Genomic DNA, 21,689 nt, shown 5'->3' on the forward strand with positions numbered 1-21,689 from the left:
TTCATTCATAAAGGAGCACAAGGCAGCAGTCTCTTCTTTCCTGAAACAATACATCTTGGACAGGCCTTCTGCCTCCACTGCTCCAAAACATAGAGCATATGTTATGTGAGCTGCAATATATGGGAGCAGGGACCAAGCAAAGGAATGGGTGGGTGGGTAGAGAGGGCATGTCCAGATGAGGACCTGCTAACAGTGGGTGTTGTCATGGGCATCTGTGATGGCAGCAAGAACACAAGCATGCTGAAGAGTGGAAGGAGGAAGCATCTGAAGCAGGACAGGGTGGGGTATATGAATGCCAGGAGTCACATTAGATCTGCACACAGTTTAGCTGAGTGTCTTCCAGCCTTGACTTTTTTTGAGTACTGCACAATCGAGCCTTGGGGACCCATGGAATAATCCCAAATACAGTTATTCACACTGTGGAAGGTTCTGAGTAAATAGCTGCTTTTTCAAAAAATACCCTTTTCTCCTTTTGTTGTTGCCAATCATAGATTCAAGTTTGAGTTTGTCTCCTCTCTAAATGGTACTCAAATATTTGTTGATTCTTAATTTATTTGGCATGTATGACTGTGGACTGACAAAAAGCTGTACTATCAGTCTTTCATTATCAAAACTAGTCTCTTTTTTGTTGACAGATGAAGAAGTATCTATAAGGAATGCAGAAGGATCATTCATGAAGGTATTGAAATCCCGGAAGAAGAGCACCAGTACTGAGCTGATAATTGAGCCAGAGAAGCCATCCTCAGACAAAAATCGCTTCAGTTTAGCCTTTATGAATGAGCAGCTAGACTTTAATGATGAAAGTGATGTTATTAGTGCGCTGAATTACATATTGCCTTATTTCTCAGAGGGAAATCTAGAAGATGTAGAATCAACGTTATTACCATTCATTAAACTTCTGTTTTCAAATGTGCAAGACGGAGACAAGCCCATGGGTCCCTTGACAAACAACACAGGGAACCCTTTTCTTAAACCTGGACCCAACAATTCAACTTACAAAAATAAACTGAGGAAACTCCATTTTCTAGAAAATTTGTTAGATGCAGAAATTCAAGAAAAAATTGATGAGGGGGAAAAGAAAGAAAAAACTGCCATGCTTATACATTCCGGCCTTTTTGGTCCCAAATTCAAACGCCAAATCTTTCCAAAGAAATTGGAAACTGCCCAAGCACAGGAAAAGAGCCTCACCAAGGCTGAGAGTGTAGGGAAAAAGTTTCTGAGAGTAAAGAAGGTTATCAAGGGCCCAAAGGGCCTACGGAAAAGGTACCTCAAAAAAATGCGCCATCAGAGAAACCGGGGGAAACAGAATGCCCAGCCATTTGTGGAGAATATGGCCAAAGAAAGAAGGCTCAGCAGACCGTCCCCAAGGGAGCTGGAGCAGCTTCACATGGCGCAGAGGCCCAGGAAATTAGTGGGAGACTCCTTCAGTAGAGCCTTCATTCACAAAGGAGCACAAGGCAGCAGTCTCTTCTTTCGTGAAACAATACATCTTGGGCAGGCCTTCTGCCTCCACTGCTCCAAAATCCCTACCTGAGGTGAAAAACAAACCAAAAGACTTAACCGACACCATTTTTGTTTTTAGAGGATGCAAATGCTAGAGTTAGGAATATGAAGGCTTCTAAACCAGTCTCACATTCCAGAAAAAAGTACCTCTTTCATAAAACTCGCTCGCCTGTGGTCCACAGAGCACCCAAGGCCAAGCTGAGTCGAAAATCCAGAAAGGAAAGTCCTATCAGTAATAGGCTGATGATTGCAAAGAGGCCTCCATTCTCCGCCATCAGGAGCCTCATAAATTCCCCTTCACGGGAGGCTTTTTCATCTTCAGGAGAACTGAGTTCTCAGGAAAATCCTTTTCCAGAATTATTTACTCTTTCAGAACCTTTTAAAGAAAACACTACTGGAGAAAACACTACTGCACAGAATGTTTTTGAGAAACCTATTTCTACAAGAAACATGACTGTGCCAGAACAAACCCTCCCTGCATTCAGGAACCATAAGAATCTTTCCAGTGCATATTCTGTGGCCACCACAGACAACTTTATGCCAACTGTTAAACAAACCAATGAACCACGATGGATAAACCACAGCGTGGGCACTGAATTGCCCCCGAAGCCCACAGGCTTCACTGTGTCGAAGCTCTCAGCCCCAGGTGACCTATTTGAAATCCAGCTAAACCAGCAGCTACGGTCCCTCATCCCGAACGACGACGTGAGAAGGCTCATTTCTCACGTTATCCGGACTTTGAAAATGGACTGCTCCGAGACCCACGTGCAACTGGCCTGTGCCAAGCTCATCTCCAGAACAGGCCTCCTGATGAAGCTTCTCAGTGAGCAGCAAGAAGTAAAGGTGTCCAAGGCAGAGTGGGATATGGACCAATGGAAGACTGAGAACTACATCAATGAGAGCACAGAAGTCCAGAGTGAACAGAAAGAGCAGGAGTCCAGCGAGGTGAGGAAAACTCCTAAAACATGGGATCTGGACTTTGAGTCAGTTGAGGACGTGCCATGAAAGCACCCAAGCACATAGGCCAGGGGGCTCCTAGTCTGGGTCTTGTCTTGGCCAGGTAACGTTGGCTAAGACAGTGATCTGCCACTTTGCTCATTTAGAGAACAGTGCCACTATCCCCAGGGTAGATGAGAACTAATTCACGTGTGTGTGCCTCCTGGGAAGCTCTTACATTTCTCATTTTAGAGACAAAGAAACTGACACACACACACACACACACACACACACACACACACACACACACACACACACACAGGAGAGATTGGGGGAAGAAGACCTGACTCACCCTCCCGGGTCCTGGGAGAGCCGCCTGGCACAAGGGTGTCCCTGCCCTGACCACCCCTGAGAGCCGGGATAGAACAGGGAGACAACAGGTTTCTGGCCAGATATTTTGTCCTCTGCTTTTGACCAGTGGATTTCTTTAGAGAAGTGCTTGGTTATGTCCTTTGCCCAGCGTTCTCCCGAGACCAGCCCCTGAGCTTTGATATGCCCTGGGCATGGAGTCTGTGCTCTTGACTCAATGTCGCTCAGGGCGGGCTGCCTGCTGTACAGAAAGCAGGGGTGGGAGGAGGAACGGTGGGGACCAGAGAGCCCCACATCGGGCTCCATCCCAGGACCCCAGGATCATGACCCGAGCCGAAGGCAGCCGCTTAACCGACTGAGCCACCCAGGTGCCCCTGTACCTCACTAAATTCTTACACCAGCCCTTGGGTTCCACTGGATTGTCCTCTTGAGATGAAGAAACTCAGAGTTGTTAATTGGCTCACTCAAGATCACACAGCTAGTTAAGTATCAGAACCAGAATTTGAGCCCAGATCTGTCTTGCTCCAAAGCTATGTTCTTAAGTCTTCCTACCCTCCCCCTTCCATCATCCCTGAGCTGGTTTCTGTAGCTACCTGGGGGAAGAGGAAGATGTTGTCTTTGACCTGGGGCCGGGAAGGCAGAGAGAGAACATGGGCTTGTGGAAATAAACAAAGACCACCCAAATGAGAAGACGCAAAGGCTGTTTTCCGAGCCCCCTACCCCAAGGGAGTCAGCTACCAATCACTTGAGTTCGGCAGAGAATTGAAGGCCGGCAGAAGACTAGGAAAGCTTCATAGTGGGACAAAGGGAAGGCTTCAGGTTCTGATCAGAGGCTCTCTCGGCGTGGGGAAGCTGTAGGTGTGCTAACTAGAAGGGGGGTACCCTATGTGATTGGTTAGGGGAGCATATTGGACTTTTCCCAGTTTGTCCTACATTGGACACGGGGGCAAAATTAGGGAGGCTGTCAGCTAGTGGTCCAGTCTTGGCTGTGTTTGGGCCGAGGGCTACAAGGGTTGCCTCGTGGCTGCCCCGAGAGGGGGTCGCCTCCTTAGCTGTTGCTGCAGGGAGCGGGTCAGGTGGTGCAGCCATTGTCTGTGGGTATATTGAGTCTCTCAGACTGCTCGCCAGAGTTCTGGAAGAGGGGCCTTCCTGGCTCGGACCTGGACCGAGGCTTCTTATCTCGTGCTCCTTCCTGCTGCTTCTCCCTTCTGCCCTTTCTGGAGCCACCGGTCCCAGTACGTCTGGTTGCTATTTGATGTGCATTAACTCTTAATTCTTTTTTTTTTGTTTGACAGAGAGAGACACAGCGAGAGAGGGAACACAAGCAGGGGGAGTGGGGGAGGGAGAAGCAGACTCCCCGCTGAGCAGGGACCCCGATGCAGGGCTTGATCCCAGGACCCCGAGATCATGACCTGAGCCAAAGGCAGCTGTTTAACTGACTGAGCCACCCAGGTGCCCCATCTCTTAATTCTTATAACAGCCCCGAAAGGTAAGCATCTTAGTTATTACTGCTGCATCAGAGCTTATCCCCAAATGTAGCAAACATCTATGACTTCACACAGCTTTCGGGGGGCCAGGAAGCCGGACGCAGCTTAGCTGGGAACTTCCAGCTCAGAGTGTCTCATGAGGTTGCAGCCAGGGTGGTGGCCGGCGCCACGGTCGCCTGAGAGCTTGCCTGGGGGTAGAGGATTGGCTCCCGAGAAGGCTCCTGACACGGCTCTTGTCTCATGGCCTCAGTTCCCGTCCATGTAGACCTTTCCACGGGGCTGACATGCAGTTGGCTTGCCTCGGAGCCACTCTTGAAGAATGCGCCGCGATGGTGAGCAACTGGTAGGAGGGAGAGGGGCAGAAGAGTGAGGCTGCAGTGTAAAATGTGTTGGTTCTCTTTGTTATTTAAGTTTCACAGCCACCTTAGGGAGAGAAACCATTAGCCCCATTTGACGGATGAGAAAATGGAGGCTCAGGAAGGAGAGAGATTTTGCCGGAGGGCACAGAGCTGGCTGGTGACTGACACAACCAGAACGTAAGCCCTTTGCTACCTTAAAACCTGACCCCGGCTTTTTCCAGCACTTGGTGTGTGGACGGGTCTGGGGGGGCTTCATTGTTAGGGAAAGACCCCCCAGCCCCCAGAGCTTGGGGGAGGCCTCGGGAGCCTAAGAAGTTGTCTGTCAACTGAGCTGCCTTCTCTGCTCCAGAGACAAGGAAGCCAGGGCCTCTGGGCCCAGCTGCCACCCACACAGGACTATTTTTACCCTCCACCTCAGTGACAAGTCTGCATCTTCCAGCTCTGGAAAGGCCATCTGGGCAGTCTGGCTGTCCCAGGAAGAGCCTCTACCCTGAGGCCACCGTTTATGCCCTGCTGTCCCCTGCAGCTGTTTCTAGATGAACCTTTAGCTTTCTGGCACGTCATGGCTGCCCAGGGTCAGTCAGGTGCCTCCCTCGCCTGGATTCAAGGGTTAATAAAACCTCCTTAATTAGTATCACTTACTAGATGGACCTTTCTGAACTAAAATGTTTAAATCTGCAGATATTTTAAATTGTTCACATTTCAAACAATGTTTAAAAGTGTCCTGTGCAAAACAATGAATCATGGAACACTACATCTAAAACTAATGATGTAATGTATGGGGATTAACATAACATAATAATAAAAATAAAGAAGTTCATTATCACAGAAAAAAAAAAAAGTGTCCTGTGCATGAGCCATTTTTTTAAAGGATTTTGTTTATTTATTTGAGAGAGACAGTATGGGGGGGGAGGGGAGGAGAGGGAGAAGCAGACTCCCCACTGAGCAGGGAGCCTGACGTGGGGCTTGATCCCAGGGCCCCCGAGATCATGACCTGAGCCGAAGGCAGACAGACGCTTAACCTACTGAGCCACCCAGGTGCCCCCTGCATGAGCCATTTTAATGATGAGATAAGAATGATTGTATTTTGCATCTTCAAACTACACACACACACACACACACACACACACACACACACACACACATGAAAAATGTAAATGGATGGCCATTGTATAACATACTTCAGGGGGAAGTCTAAGAACCTTTGGACGTAATTTATTTCCTGAAGTGGTCTCAAACAACCCCCTAGGATCCTGTTTACACTATTCATTTGTTTGGCAAACTCTCCCTGGAGCGGGCAAAGGTTGCCTTCTGCCAGGTTCCTATCCGAATGATCTCATGTTTCACACTGGCAGAGGGGAAGTTAATAATGATTTACTGCATCTCTCACAGAATTAAAATAAACACGGTTGCCCGGTTCAGCCTTTGTCCCGCACACCAAGTGGAGAGCAGTGGAGGGCCCCCAGGCAGCTCAGGCCGTGGGAGCTTGACCCACAGCAGCAGGAGAGACTCCGCAGAGGTGTCTGCGCAGGAGTCGAAAGGGGCAGTTCCTGTGTACGCACCTCGAAACAGGTAACCGAGACAGGTATCACAGGGATCATGGAGCTTCATGGCCCGCCTCCCGCCACCTCACCTCCCACCACCTGTCTGATTTGTGTTTTAGAGAAAACCTGGATTTTGGAGATCTAGGATCTGTTTCTGCCTCTGCCCCTAATTGGCTACTGTGACCGTGAGCAAGTCGCCATCCTCCCTAGGCCTTGACTGGCTCATCTATAAATCAAGGGACCTGGATCAGATCATCTTCAATAAATCTACATTTACAAAAACAGGTGGTGGACCAGATGGGCCATAGTCTACCTTTGCTTTACATTTCCTGTGGGGTTCAGAGAGCCTGGGGCCCAAGATCTGTGCCTGGTCTGCACCTAAAGCCCTGTCTGGGCCTCCATGATCCCATCCATAAAATAAGGAGCACATTAATACCTGCATTCTGCAAACCGCTCAGCAGAGGTGACACTGAGCTAAAGAGGTCTGATCAATACAGGACTTCTCGGGGCCTTTCATACGTTGGTGTGCATTGTGCATTTCCTAGGGGCGGATGCAGGATGCAGGGTTTACCCAACACAAAGTAATATTTTTTGCACTATGTACCACTCAGCACGGCTTGGGAAATGCCCTGTGAGCTCCCTGAAGTCTCATTTCCTTCCCTGTAAAAGAGGGGTGACCATAGCACCTGCCCCCTGAACTGTCGGGAAGGCTGAATGGGGTAATGCATGGAAACGGGCCTGGCACAAAGTAGATGTTCAATAAATGCTGGCAGCTATTATTTATAATAAGATTCTCCCTTTCCAGTGCTGACATTCTGGGTTTCCAACTGCAGCATGTAATTAAACTCCAAAGCATCTGGCTTCCCGAGTTGAAAGAACAAGCCTGCAGGAAGGAAAAAGGAAGAGAAAGATCCTTCTGGATCGTCCATTTGGGCACCAGCCTCACTGCCAGTTGTCACAACAGGGGAACATAGTGAGATGCCAACCCCTAACAACAAGGCTTGGGGGAGTCTGGGGTTCTCTGCTGAGCTCAGATGCTGTGGAGCATATTTCAGAGGCAGACTGGGGAGAGGTGGGATCAGTGCCCCTTTAGACTCAAACAGGAGGACCCAACAGCATCCCCCGCATGGATCAGCTTCCCTTTCCCACTGTCCTGGGCACAGTGATCCTGACCACTTTCCGGTATGTGTCACATGCTGGGGGAGCAGTGAAAGGGAGAGCTGAGTCAGAAAAGGTAAATAGGAGAATTCAGGCAAGGAAAGGCAATCCGCAGAGAAAGAGCATCTGCTATGGCTCAGAAGCCCGCAGGAGCGCAGGGCTGTGGTGGCGGGGACCCAGGGGTGGGGTGGTAGTATAGAGGGCCGTCGGGAGAGAAGGCTAAAGGGGGGGCGGGCACCTGGACCCCAGAGACTTTATTAAAGTCAGCCATACACGTCAATTACACTCCCCTGTATTACACACACACACACTCACTCTCACTGTTTTCTGTAGTTTTCAAAATTTGACCGTGAACATGTATACCTTTGATATGAAGCATGTTCACGTATACGAAGGAAAATAATGCTTTTGAAAAAGAAAAGAAAATGATCACCCTTACGACCATGTGGAGGCCAGTTTGGAGGCCTGCAACTGACCAGGTAAATGGTAATGATGAGCCACTCCACTCACAGACATCTCCCCAAAAGGATGGAAAACGGATGCAAATACATGTATGCGCATGCTAATAGCAGCACCGTCTACAATGGCCACAAGGAGGAAACAGCCCAAAGATCCACCAACAGTTGGATGGGCAAGCAGAATGTGGTCTCTCCATACAGTCGTGTCTTACTCATACAGAGGAATGAGGTACTGGTGCCCGCTACGACATGGATGAACCTCGAAAATGTTACGCTACGTGCAAGAAGCCAGACACAAAAAGTCACACCTTGTACGATTCCGTTTACATGAAATACCCGGAATAGGTAAGCCCACCGAGACAGAATGTGAGACTGATGGTTGCCAGGGGCTCGCAGAAGGAAAACAGGGAGCAGCTGCTTCCCGGGTATGAGAGAAAGTCCCAGCAGCTCGGACCCTGAGCTCTCCCCACAGTTTGGTAATAGAAGCCATTAAATCCTTACCTATGAGTTAAGCTCCCTCGAGCTGACTTTTGGTCGCTTGCACCAGGAATTTATCTTATTGCAGTGGTTTTCAAATTGTGTCCGTTGTGGAACACCAGGGTTCCATAGAGATGTTATGTTGGTTCTGCAAAACTTTGAACGCCACAGGTGCTGAGGCTGATTAGAAAAAAAGAATTTGTAACCATCATCTACGACCCCCAATTGACTTCCTAAACGTGCAATGTACATTTGCATTTGTAAAATATGTTTGGCTAACAAAATGCTTCTCTGACCTGTTATATGTATGAGTTCTAGTTAAAGTTTCATTTGAAAAAGGGTCCAACTTCTGAAAATAAACAGTATAAAATCACTGTCCCAAGAAAATGATCATTTCATACTGGAAGGGTTAGCTTCAAGGAGACTCACTGCAGCTCTGTTTGTACCAGGGCTCAGCCATCTATGGCCCATGTGCTACATTTGGCCGGCCCCTGTTTTTGTAATAAAGTTTTATTTAAACAAACAAACAAACAAAAAATAAATTCTTTTATGCATCCTGGCTGCTTTTGCACTACAATGGAAGGATTAAATCATTGCAACAGAGACCTCAGGTGCCACAAAAACTAGAACATGCATTATCTGGCCCTTAACAGGAAACGCTTGCGACCTCCTGGTTCTTAATGATGACAAATTGGAAGCAACCTAAAGGTCCAAGAAAAGGGGATTGGTCAAATTACTAGAGTGTATCCCTTCAGCAAAGAGAATGCCAGGCCCCTGTTGAAAAATGATGCTGTGGCACAGTGACTCTCAAACTTGGCCGCACACTGGAACCCCCGGGGAGTCTACAAGTCCCCTCCCTAGTCCAGCCGCATCCCTGATGTCTGGGCAGAGTGCAGACATCAGTATTTGTTAAGCTTTTCCAGGGGGTTCTAACGCGGAGCCACTGTTGTAGAGGAATATTCACCGACATGGAAATATGACCACTCTGTATCGTTGAGGGAAGAAAAGCACATAATCTAACAGTCTACCCTATGACCCCTTTTTGGTCATTTTTATTGGTCATTTCTCCACGCGCTCACATCCCGGCCTCGCCTAGAGGAACAAGAGATGCCGAAACATCGACAGTGCTCGTCTCAGGATGATGTGGCTCTGCGACATTTTAATTTTTTTTCTTTTTGGTTATCTGTATTTTCTATGTGTTTTACAATGAACATTGTATCTTGTACCAAGTATGAAAAAAGATAATCAGCTTAAAAAGTATACCTCTTGGGTTTTTTTTTTAATTTTATTATGTTATGTTAGTCACCATACAATACGAAAACAATGGATCGTGGATCACCACATCAAAAACCAATCATATATTGTATGGTGACTAATTTTTTTTTTTAAAGATCTTATTTATTTATTTGACAGATCTTATTTATTTATTACACTCACTGGGAAGAGAGGTGTGTGTGTGTGTGTGTGTGTGTGTGTGTGTGTGAGACCAAAAATGAGGCTACCTGACCCCTGTCCCTCTTATGACTTTGAAACACCCTGAGGGATAGTTCTCCATGGTGATTCTCTTTATAAAACTCCAGGGTCATGATCCTGCATTTATTTATTTTTTTTTTTTTAATTTAAATTTTTTATTATTATGTTAATCCCCATACATTACATCATTAGTTTTAGATATAGTGTTCCATGATTCATTGTTTGTGCATAACACCCAGTGCTCCATGCAGAACGTGCCCTCCTCAATACCCATCACCAGGCTAACCCATCCTCCCACCCCCCTCCCCTCTAGAACCCTCAGTTTGTTTTTCAGAGTCCATCGTCTCTCATGGTTCTTCTCCCCCTCCGATTTCCCCCCCTTCATTCTTCCCCTCCTGCTACATTCTTCTTCTTTTTTTCTTTCTTAACATATATCGCATTATTTGTTTCAGAGGTACAGATCTGAGATTCAACAGTCTTGCACAATTCACAGCGTTTACCAGAACACATACCCTCCCCAGTGACCATCACCCAGTCACCCCATCCCTCCCACCCCACCCCCCACTCCAGCAACCCTCAGTTTGTTTCCTGAGATTAAGAATTCCTCATATCAGTGAGGTCATATGATACATGTCTTTCTCTGTTTGACTTATTTCGCTCAGCATAATACCCTCCAGTTCCATCCACGTCGTTGCAAATGGCAAGATCTCATTCCTTTTGATGGCTGCATAATATTCCATTGTATATATATACCACATCTTCATTATCCATTCATCTGTTGATGGACATCTTGGCTCTTTCCACAGTTTGGCTATTGTGGACATTGCTGCTATAAACATCGGGGTGCACGTAGCCTTTCGGGTCCCTACTTTTGTATCTTTGGGGTAAATACCCAGTAGTGCAATTGCTGGATTGTATGGTAGCTCTATTTTCAACTTTTTGAGGAACCTCCATACTGTTTTCCAGAGTGGCTGCACCAGCTTGCATTCCCACCAACAGTGTAGGAGGGTTCCCCTTTCTCCGCATCCCCGCCAACATCTGTCATTTCCTGACTTGTTAATTTTAGCCATTCTGACTGGTGTGAGGTGGTATCTCATTGAGGTTTTGATTTGGATTTCCCTGATGCTGAGCGATATTGAACACTTTTTCATGTGTCTGTTGGCCATTTGGATGTCTTCTTTGGAAAAATGTCTGTTCATGTCTTCTGCCCATTTCTTGATTGGATTCTTTGTTCTTTTGGTGTTGAGTTTGATGAGTTCTTTATAGATTTTGGATACTAGCCCTTTATCTGATATGTCATTTGCAAATATCTTCTCCCATTCTGTCAGTTGTCTTTTGGTTTTGTTGACTGTTTCCTTTGCTTTGCAAAAGCTTTTTATCTTGATGAAGTCCCAATAGTTCATTTTTGCTCTTGCTTCCCTTGCCTTTGGTGATGTTTCTAGGAAGAAGTTGCTGCGGCTGAGGTCGAAGAGGTTGCTGCCTGTGTTCTCCTTTAGGATTTTGATGGACTCCTGTCTCACATTGAGGTCTTTCAACCATTTGGAGTCTATTTTTGTGTGTGGTGTAAGGAAATGGTCCAGTTTCATTCTTCTGCATGTGGCTGTCCAATTTTCCCAACACCATTTGTTGAAGAGACTGTCTTTTTTCCATTGGACATTCTTTCCTGCTTTGTCAAAGATTAGTTGACCATAGAGTTGAGGGTCCATTTCTGGGCTCTCTATTCTGTTCCATTGATCTATGTGTCTGTTTTTGTGCCAGTACCATACTGTCTTGATGATGACAGCTTTGTAGTAGAGCTGGAAGTCCGGGATTGTGATGCCGCCAGCTTTGCTTTTCTTTTTCAACATTCCTCTGGCTATGCGGGGTCTTTTCTGGTTCCATACAAATTTTAGGATTATTTGTTCCATTTCTTTGAAGAAAGTGGATGGTATTTTGATGGGGATTGCATTGAATGTGTAGATTGCTCTAGGTAGGATTGACATCTTCACAATATTTGTTCTTCCAATCCATGAGCATGGAACGTTTTTCCATTTCTTTGTGTCTTCCTCAATTTCTTTCATGAGTATTTTATAGTTTTCTGAGTACAGATCCTTTGCCTCTTTGGTTAGATTTATGCCTAGGTATCTTATGGTTTTGGGTGCAATTGTAAATGGGATCGACTCCTTAATTTCTCTTTCTTCTGACTTGTTGTTGGTGTATAGGAATGCCACTGACTTCTGTGCATTGATTTTATATCCTGCCACTTGACTGAATTCCTGTATGAGTTCTAGCAGTTTTGGGGTGGAGTCTTTGGGATTTTCCACATAAAGTATCATATCATCTGCAAAGAGTGAGAGTTTGACTTCTTCTTTGCCAATTTGGATGCCTTTGATTTCTTTTTGTTGTCTGATTGCTGTGGCTAGGACTTCCAATACTATGTTGAATAGCAGTGGCGATAGTGGACATCCCTGCCGCGTTCCTGACCTTAGGGGGAAAGCTCTCAGTTTTTCCCCATTGAGAATGATATTCGCTGTAGGTTTTTCATAGATGGCTTTTATGATATTGAGGTATGTACCCTCTATCCCTATACTCTGAAGAGTTTTGATCAAGAAAGGATGCTGTACTTTGTCAAATGCTTTTTCTGCATCTATTGAGAGGATCATATGATTCTTGTTCTTTCTTTTGTTAATGTATTGTATCACGTTGATTGATTTGCGGATGTTGAACCAACCTTGCAGCCCAGGGATAAATCCGACTTGGTCGTGGTGAATAATCCTTTTAATGTACTGTTGGATCCTATTGGCTAGTATTTTGGTGAGAATTTTTGCATCCATGTTCATCAGGGATATTGGTCTGTAATTCTCCTTTTTGATGGGGTCTTTGTCTGGTTTTGGGATCAAGGTAATGCTGGCCTCATAAAATGAGTTTGGAAGTTTTCCTTCCATTTCTATTTTTTGGAACAGTTTCAGAAGGATAGGTATTAATTCTTCTTGAAATGTTTGGTAGAATTCCCCTGGGAAGCCATCTGGCCCTGGGCTTTTGTGTTTTGGGAGATTTTTGATGACTGCTTCTATTTCCTGAGTGGTTATAGGTCTGTTCAGGTTTTCTATTTCTTCCTGGTTCAGTTTTGGTAGTTGATACATCTCTAGGAATGCATCCATTACTTCCAGGTTATCTAATTTGCTGGCATATAGTTGCTCATAATATGTTCTTATAATTGTTTGTATTTCTTTGGTGTTGGTTGTGATTTCTCCTCTTTCATTCATGATTTTGTTGATTTGGGTCATTTCTCTTTTCTTTTTGATAAGTCTGGCCAGGGGCTTATCAATCTTGTTAATTCTTTCAAAGAACCAGCTCCTAGTTTCGTTGATCTGTTCTACTGTTCTTTTGGTTTCTATTTCATTGATTTCTGCTCTGATCTTTATTATTTCTCTTCTCCTGCTGGGTTTAGGCTTTATTTGCTGTTCTTTCTCCAGCTCCTTTAGGTGTAGGGTTAGGTTGTGTACTTGAGACCTTTCTTGTTTCTTGAGAAAGGCTTGTATTGCTATATACTTTCCTCTTAGGACTGCCTTTGCTGTATCCCAAAGATTTTGAATAGTTGTGTTTTCATTTTCATTGGTTTCCATGAATTTTTTTAATTCTTCTTTAATTTCCTGGTTGACCCATTCATTCTTCAGTAGGATGCTCTTTAGCCTCCATGTATTTGAGTTCTTTCCGACTTTCCTCTTGTGATTGAGTTCTAGTTTCAAAGCATTGTGGTCTGAAAATAGGCAGGGGATGATCCCAATCTTCTGGTACCGGTTGAGACCTGATTTATGACCTAGGATGTGATCTATTCTGGAGAATGTTCCATGGGCACTAGAGAAGAATGTGTATTCTGTTGCTTTGGGATGGAATGTTCTGAATATGTCTGTGAAGTCCATTTGGTCCAGTGTGTCATTTAAAGTCTTTATTTCCTTGTTGATCTTTTGCTTAGACGATCTGTCCATTTCAGTGAGGGGCGTGTTAAAGTCCCCCACTATTATTGTATTGTTGTCGATGTGTTTCTTTGCTTTTGTTATTAATTGCCTTATATAATTGGCTGCTCCCATGTTAGGGGCATAGATATTTACAATTGTTAGATCTTCTTGTTGGATAGACCCTTTAAGTAGGATATAATGTCCTTCCTCATCTCTTATTACAGTCTTTGGTTTAAAATCTAATTTGTCTGATATAAGGATTGCCACCCCAGCTTTCTTTTGGTATCCATTAGCATGGTAAATGGTTTTCCACCCCCTCACTTTCAATCTGGGGGTGTCTTTGGGTCTAAAATGAGTCTCTTGCAGACAGCATATCGATGGGTCTTGTTTTTTAATCCAATCTGATAGCCTGTGTCTTTTGATTGGGGCATTTAGCCCATTTACATTCAGGGTAACTATTGAAAGATAGGAATTCAGTGCCATTGTATTGCCTGTAAAGTGACTGTTACTGTATATTGTTTGTGTTCCTTTCTGGTCTATGTTGCTTTTAGGCTCTCTCTTTGCTTAGAGGACCCCTTTCAATATTTGTTGTAGGGCTGGTTTCGTGTTTGCAAATTCCTTTAGTTTTTGTTTGTCCTGGAAGCTTTTTATCTCTCCTTCAATTTTCAATGACAGCCTAGCTGGATATAGTATTCTTGGCTGCATATTTTTCTCATTTAGTGCTCTGAATATGTCCTGCCAGTCCTTTCTGGCCTGCCAGGTCTCTGTGGATAAGTCTGTTGCCAATCTAATGTTTCTACCATTGTAGGTTACATATCTCTTCTCCCGAGCTGCTTTCAGGATTTTCTCTTTGTCTCTGAGAATCGTAAGTTTTACTATTAGATGTCGGGGTGTTGACCTATTTTTATTGATTTTGAGAGGGGTTCTCTGTGCTTCCTGGATTTTGATGCCTGTTTCCTTCCCCAAATTAGGGAAGTTCTCTGCTATAATTTGCTCCATTATACGTTCTGCCCCTCTCTCTCTTTCTTCTTCTTCTGGGATCCCAATTATTCTAATGTTGTTTCGTCTTATGGTATCGTTTATCTCTCGAATTCTGCCCTCGTGATCCAGTAGTTGTTTATCTCTCTTGTTCTCAGCTTCTTTATTTTCCATCATTTGGTCTTCTATCTCACTGATTCTTTCTTCTGCCTCATTTATCCTAGCAGTTAGCGCCCCCATATTTGATTGCACCTCATTGATAGCCTTTTTGATTTCTACTTGGTTCGATTTTAGTTCTTTTACTTCTCCAGAAAGGGTTTCTCTAATAACTTCCATGTTTTTTTCAAGCCCAGCTAGTATCTTTAAAGTGATGATTCTGAACTCTAGATCTGACATCGTACTAATGTCCGTATTGAGTAGGTCCCTGGCAGTCGGTACTACCTCTTGTTCTTTTTGTTGAGGTGATTTTTTCCGTCTTGTCATTTTGTGCAGAGGAGAATAGATTAATGAGAGAACAAAATGCTAGCAGGGTAACAACGTCCCCAGAAAATATACTCTAAACAAATCAGAAAAGACCTGAAGCAGTGGGAAAAGAAAGGGAAAGAGAGAAAAAAGAAAAAGAAAGAAAAAAAGAAAAAAGAAAAAGATAAAGATAAAAATAAAAGCAGGACAAAACAAAACAAAACAAAAACAGAATGTGATCAAATATGATCAGGCTGGATTATAGATCAGTGCCACACACTAGATTTTGGGTGTATTTTGGTCTGTTAAAAGAAAGTCCCTCCCAAAATTTTAAAGAAAGAAAAACATATATGTACAAAAATAAGGGTTGATATGATGAAGGGATGGAATATGACTGTAAAGATGGAAATTATAAAAAATTTTTAAAAGGGATTTGATAAGTTGTTTGAAAAAAGAAAGAATAGGATTAAGAAAAAAAAGAAAGAAAGAAAGAAAAAAGGGAGAGAATGTGATCAGGCAGGGGAGTAGAAAAAAACCATACACTAGAGATTTAGAGTATATTTTGATCTGTTAGAAGAAACTATCTCAAGATTTTAAAGAGAGAACAACTTATATATATATGCCAAAAATACGGGTAACTACTATGAAGGGATAGAATATGACTTTAAAAATGAAAAATAAAAATGTTTTTTTTTTTAAAAAGGGATTGATAAGATGTTGGTTGAAAAAGGGAAAAAGAAAAATTCAAAAAAAAAGAAAAAAGGAAAAAAGAAAAAAAGACAGTTAAAAAAATAATTAACTTTGAAAGACTAAAGAATCATGGTAAAAAAGCCATGAATTCTATGTGCAGTATTCCCCTAGCGCTGGAGTTCTGCCGTTCTCATTGATCGGTAAACTTGGTCTTGGCTGGCTGTTCTCGCTGATCTTCTGGGGGAGGGGCCTGTTGCCGTGGTTCCCAAATGTCTTTGCCGGAGGCAGAATTGCCCCGCCCTTGCCGGTCCGGGCTAAGTAATCTGCTCGGGTTTGCTCTCCGGAGCTTTTGTTCCCTGCAAGCTTTCCGTACAGCTTTGGAGGCGGAGAGTGAAAATGGCAGCCTCCCAGTCTCCGCCCCGGCGGAGCCAAGAACTCGGGGTCCCGCTCCTCAGCGAGCCCCCAGAGAAAAGCCGTCAGTCACTCCCGTCTCCCCGGTCTCCGGCCGCACTCCGCGCTCACCCGGGCTGTGACCGCGCCTTTCTATCCGGCATCCGACCCCGGGTGGAGTCTCCAAACCCAGCAGATCCCCGCGGTGCGCTCCCGCACCTCTCCTCCCGGGGGAGGAAGGTGAGTCTCCCCGGATCTGCCACTTGTTGGGTCCCTGCTGGAGGAGCAGTGTCCCGACTGTGCCGCGGATCACGGTTTATGGCAGCCCCGAGCTGAGAGCCCGCGCCTGGGCTCCGTCTCTGCAGCCGGCTTCCCTGCTCCGATACCTGGGAGCTCTGCCGCACTCAGGCACCCCCGGTCTTTCTGTGACCCCGAGGGTCCTGGGACCACACTGTCCCGCGAGGGTTCCACCCCCCACTTCGCCACCAGAGTGAGGTCCCTCAGCGGAGCAGACTTCTAAAAGTTCCGATTTTGTGCTCCGTGGCTCTATCACTTGCCAGAAGCGGCCGACGGAGGCCCCTCCCCCGCCGTCTATCCTCCCGAATAACGCCTCGGATTCACTTCTCCGCACGTCCTACCTTCCAGAAAGTGGTCGCTTTTCTGTTCAGAGAGTTGTTGCTATTCTTTTCTTCGATCTCCTGTTGAGTTTGTAGGTGTTCAGAATGGTTTGATCCCTATCCAGCTGAATTCCTGAGAAGAGACGAAATCCAGGTCTCCTACTCCTCCGCCATCTTGCTCCGCCCTGATCCTGCATTTAGAGGTATGGATCCCACATATTTTTACTGGAAAAGGACTTATTTAGGCCAGGAGGGCTCATGTGAGAGCAAACCTGTTAATAATTCACTGAATTGGGAGTCCAGGTCTTGTTGAGTGACAAGAAATCTGTCAATTTTTTATCTCTGCAGACACAAGACCTACAGCTGTGGGGTTTTCAGGTGTCTGGAAGCACAGGGTGGGGGGGAGTATGCAGCCCCCTCCTTCCTGCCCCACATCCCAGCCAGACCCACAGTCCCCCGTGTCCCCAGATGTCTACCAGGGAGTGAGAACAATATATTGCTGATGGTTTTCTGTGTGTGTGAAAAATCACTACAGCTTGGGACTTTATGAATCATGCAAAAATATTTCTGTGCTCGAATTACTATCCAGAGAATTCTTAGGAATGAGAATCTGGAGCATAAGATACATAATGACATATCTTAAAATATGCAGGCGATCCTGTGTCTGTGGATTCCTCCGAGACTCCCCATGGGGGGGGCATCAGTTCATTCTGAAGCAGGTAAAACTCAGCAGATCCCATGTGCAAATACATACAGGTATATGAATACATTCTTTTCATGAAATGTAATAACTTTATTTTCATATTAAAGAGACTTACTGGGGGGCTCCAGAGAGGCACAGTAGGTTGAGCTTGCGACCCTAGGTTTATCTCAGGTCGTGCTCCCAGTGTCCTGAGCTCCAGCCCCTCAAAGGCCTCTGCCCTGAGCATGGATCTGCCTAAGACATTCTCTCCCTCTCGCATTGCATTCTCTCTCTAAAATAAATAAATAAGTCTCTAAAAAAAATAAAGAGATTGACTGGGAGTGTTGGCAACACAAAATGAAGCCTGGGGAGAGAGCAGGAAGGAGAATGGGGGGGGGGGTTGCAAGCAGCTGAATTTTCTGGTCATTCTTCTCTTTAGAGATAGACCCTGGAGACTGGGAAACACATCAAGATCATTTCCAGTTTTCTCGGAAATCCTGACATGGAGACATAGGTGAGACTGAAGACCCAGAGCGGGTCCTAAAGCCTGAGGGATGCAGGAGCCAAGAGGAGAAGAGGAGGAGGGTGTGGGGAGTGTTGTCAGGGAGAGTCTGTAGGATCCGGTCCAAGTTCCCGTGGAGCTGGTTCAGAGAGAGGAGACTGTGTCTGTGACCAGGGTTATTGTCAATGTATCAGCTGTGGATACATCAGTCGTGACACAAGGTCACACTTTATGGAATAAGATGATAGAACGGAGTGTGGAGGAATGTTCGCTGGGCAGTATGTTCAGCCGTAGACACAGAATTCATTGCTGTCCATCTTCTCCAGATTGAGTGGGGATGTGCGGTTGGGCTCGGATATCTCATGTGTCTGTGTCTTCCTCGGATGCCCCCATTTTCTGTCACTTTGCGTGCATTACATGACTCTTCCTCTTTCCCTGTTGAAGGATAGATCGTCGTGCAGAAGAGACCACCCCGCTATGTCTCTCCAGCTAAGTTGCTTACTGAAAAGCGGCTCAGAAACAAGATCCGTGGGTCCAGAGGTTTTAGACCCACTTCCTCCTTATCTGAGATGCTGTGAGGAGCGGTAGCTGCTCCCACCGCCGGGAGCTGTAGCCCAGTGATAGTCCGCCTCGGCCTCAGCCTGCAGCCCCGAGATGCGCAGAAGCCCTGCATTGGCCGAGGCGTCTTTGGAGCCCGAGAAGCGTCTGGGGACCCCGGACCCTGGTGCTTATCGGAGTCTGAGGAGTAGTACAGCAGACCCCGGGGAGGGCTCCCTGGCTGCTGCTGGATCCAGTAGATGTTCGAGCCGCCAACACTGATGTCTCTGCTCAGGGTGCAGGTGAGTCTGTCTATCGTTCCCGGAAATGCAGAGACGGAGGGCAGCTGCTCAGCACGGGCTGGGACAGGGAGCCTGCAAACACAGACGTTAATGGGACAAGAAACAGGGAGATATTTATCAAGATGCTGACTTCAGGAAGAGTGACTTTGAGGGCTGCCCAGGTTCCCTGAGGCCTGGACCTACCTGTACAATAGAAGAGGAGGGTGAGGAGGACAGAGTCCAGGCCATGGTGACACAGACACTGGTCCCAACAGTGGGCCGGGCTGCCCCAGGCCTCCTTTTCTCCTGCAGCTTCTGCCACAGGAGGGGCTGTCCATGCAAACGGGGTCCACCCAGTGACTGCCTCCCTGAGCCCTGGTGTTGGGGCTCAGCTCACAGACAGAGGGAGGAGGATGGGGGTGGCTTCAGTCCTGGGAGAGCCCTGGGAGGATGCACCTGCTGAGACCACACACGGGTCCCTGCTCAGGGGACTCTGCCAGGCAAGAGGGGACACAGCTGCTGAGTCCCCATCAGGGAGCACAGGGCCAGTACCCACTTCATTTCTCTTTGAGTGAATGCTCCTCACTGAGCTGCTATGTAGAGACCCCAGGGCAGTCCCACCGTGCCCCCTGCGGGTCACAGCGCAGCCGTCACTGTGTCCCAAAGCCCTGAGAGCCCCGCTGATTTCTGCAGCTCCCCACATCCCTGTGGATACACATATCCATGGACCAAGTCTCAGTACAGGTTTCCCCTGCTGTCTGAAACTCCATCATCCCTAAGAAACCTTAGTAAGCCACGATGGCATAAGGCGAGAAGCAATTAACATTAATTTATATGCACAATTTTTTTTTTGCATGTTTCCAGGCTCAAAAAGAAATCAGTCCTAGGCTTCTCTGATACCCAAGGACACACTTTGCCGTCAGATGTAGAACACGAATGGCGATAAAGTGCATGTGATAACACACACCGTTCACAGCCGCGGTGGCCTGTGGCTGAGCTGCTGGCTGTGACTCCCGGGGAAGCAGCTGGAAGGCGCCCGTCATGCTGGTTGGGTTGTGCACCGTCTCTGGAGAGACTCCTGCAAACCTCACGCTGGATGCTAAGTTGGCGCTTATTTTTTTGTGAAACTGAAAATCCTCTTCAGATTGCTTTGAGCAGTAAAAGCAGCTATTAATGTAAATATTTCATAAAAGCAAAGAGGTGTAAAGAGAACTTTCAAAGTTGGGGGTACCTATACTATGTTTCTGATCTGTGTGCCTGTTTAGTGTAATTTCTCACTCCAGGGGGAGCTGTGGTCCATGCGAGGTGAAAATCTGTGCATATACAATTACAGGACTTTCTAGACAAAGCTGAATGACCCAGGTGCGCAGGGGGCAGGTGTGTCACCGAGGAGGGGACAGTGGAGCTGCTTTGCAGAAGTTGTAGGGGCTGTTTCTGGGAAAGGCATAGAAACAGAATTTTGGGGACGCCTGGGTGGCTCAGTCGGTTGAGCGTCTGCCTTCGGCTCAGGTCATGAACTCAGGTCCGGGGATCGAGTCCCACATTGGCCTCCCTGTTCAACAAGGAGCCTGCTTCTCCCTCTGTCTGCTCCTTCCCTGCTTGTTCTCTCTCTCTCTCTCTGACAAAAAAAAAATAAATAAAATCTTTTAAAGAAATCCCCTACCTGCATTTTTTACACTTTTTCTAGTGTAGTAGAAGTTAAATGTGAAATTGTAATGTTTCCAGAGGTGTTCAATGTCTGAGCAATGACTTCCAGAAGCCTTCCCTTCCTCGCTACACCATGGGTCCAACTCACCTTTCACTCCACACATTATTCCCCCAGTTCTAGACTCAAAGGCCTTTTGACTCAACTTCTGTGACTCCGATCAGCCACTTCCCTGAGACCCTGTGCTCAAGGCAGCGGGAGGGATCTTCCCCACTGAGCTCAGGAATGTCCTCAGGGCTGCTAGCACAGACCCCAAAGTCCTCCCTCCCCTAAGTGTCCATCCTGACCTGGCCCCGCCCACCTTCCTGCTCCCAATGCAGCCCTTCCCCTTGCTCTCTGAACTCCAGCTCCTCTCTTTCCTATAACTCAAAATCCTGAATTCCCACCCCTTCCACGGTTTCCAAGCTGCCTCCTCCTCAGCTTAAAGGGGGAAATGTGCTACAACGTGAGTCATGCAGAAAACACATATTTTGGCAACTCTTGAGTAGCTCCTTAGAGCAGGACACAGGCATATCATCACAGATGGGAAAAGACAATATATAGGCTCATTTGCAAGGTAAGCAAACTATAGACAATAGTGCAAACAACAGCCCGCATCCATATCCAAACACAAGGTCATGAACATGACTCTTCTTGTGGACTCTCCCACTCCTCTTTGTCCCTCATCCTGCTCCCTTCCTGAATATGAAGCCGATCCAACCCCTCCATCATCAGTACATGGTCTTCAGTGGTACAAGGACTTCATGAGCATTAGCACATTACTTTCATGTTCAATGTTCCAAAAGTCTTGTGCATAAAAGCAATGGATTCCAACTACTCTCGCATAAATGTATTAGTGTTGTCATTTCCGATATTTCCAGAGAAAGAGAGAAACTGAGTATCTCTAAGATTTCTGACCTCATGAAATTCTCAGTAAGCCCGGGATGGCACCAGGGGGTAGGTAGGGAATGGGCAGAGGGCCACCTGCTTCTCCCAGGTCACACATCCTGATCCATTGCCCTTCTTGTCATTGCCCCCCAGCAAGAGTGGGGACCACTTTGCTTCTGGAAACAAAGTAATTCTCTTGCACTTAGAGACCAATAACTACAGAGGATATAATTTTTATTGAACTCATAAATATCCACTAAATCTAGAGCATGAAGT

The 21,689-nt window shown here is 46.2% G+C and overlaps 1 protein-coding gene and 1 pseudogene across 1 annotated transcript in view; both read left to right on the forward strand.

Annotated features, from left to right (window-relative positions):
* LOC144379749 (leucine-rich repeat-containing protein 37B-like) overlaps nucleotides 1-21,689 on the forward strand; it is a 216,432-nt gene that overhangs the window by 11,130 nt on the left and 183,613 nt on the right. The gene's annotated exons all lie outside the window — the stretch shown is intronic.
* On the forward strand, nucleotides 1,062-2,717 carry LOC144379917 (leucine-rich repeat-containing protein 37A3 pseudogene; annotated as a pseudogene).

The sequence above is a fragment of the Halichoerus grypus genome, chromosome 13 (assembly GCF_964656455.1).
Source record: "Halichoerus grypus chromosome 13, mHalGry1.hap1.1, whole genome shotgun sequence".
In the NCBI taxonomy this organism is placed as follows: Eukaryota; Metazoa; Chordata; class Mammalia; order Carnivora; family Phocidae; genus Halichoerus; species Halichoerus grypus.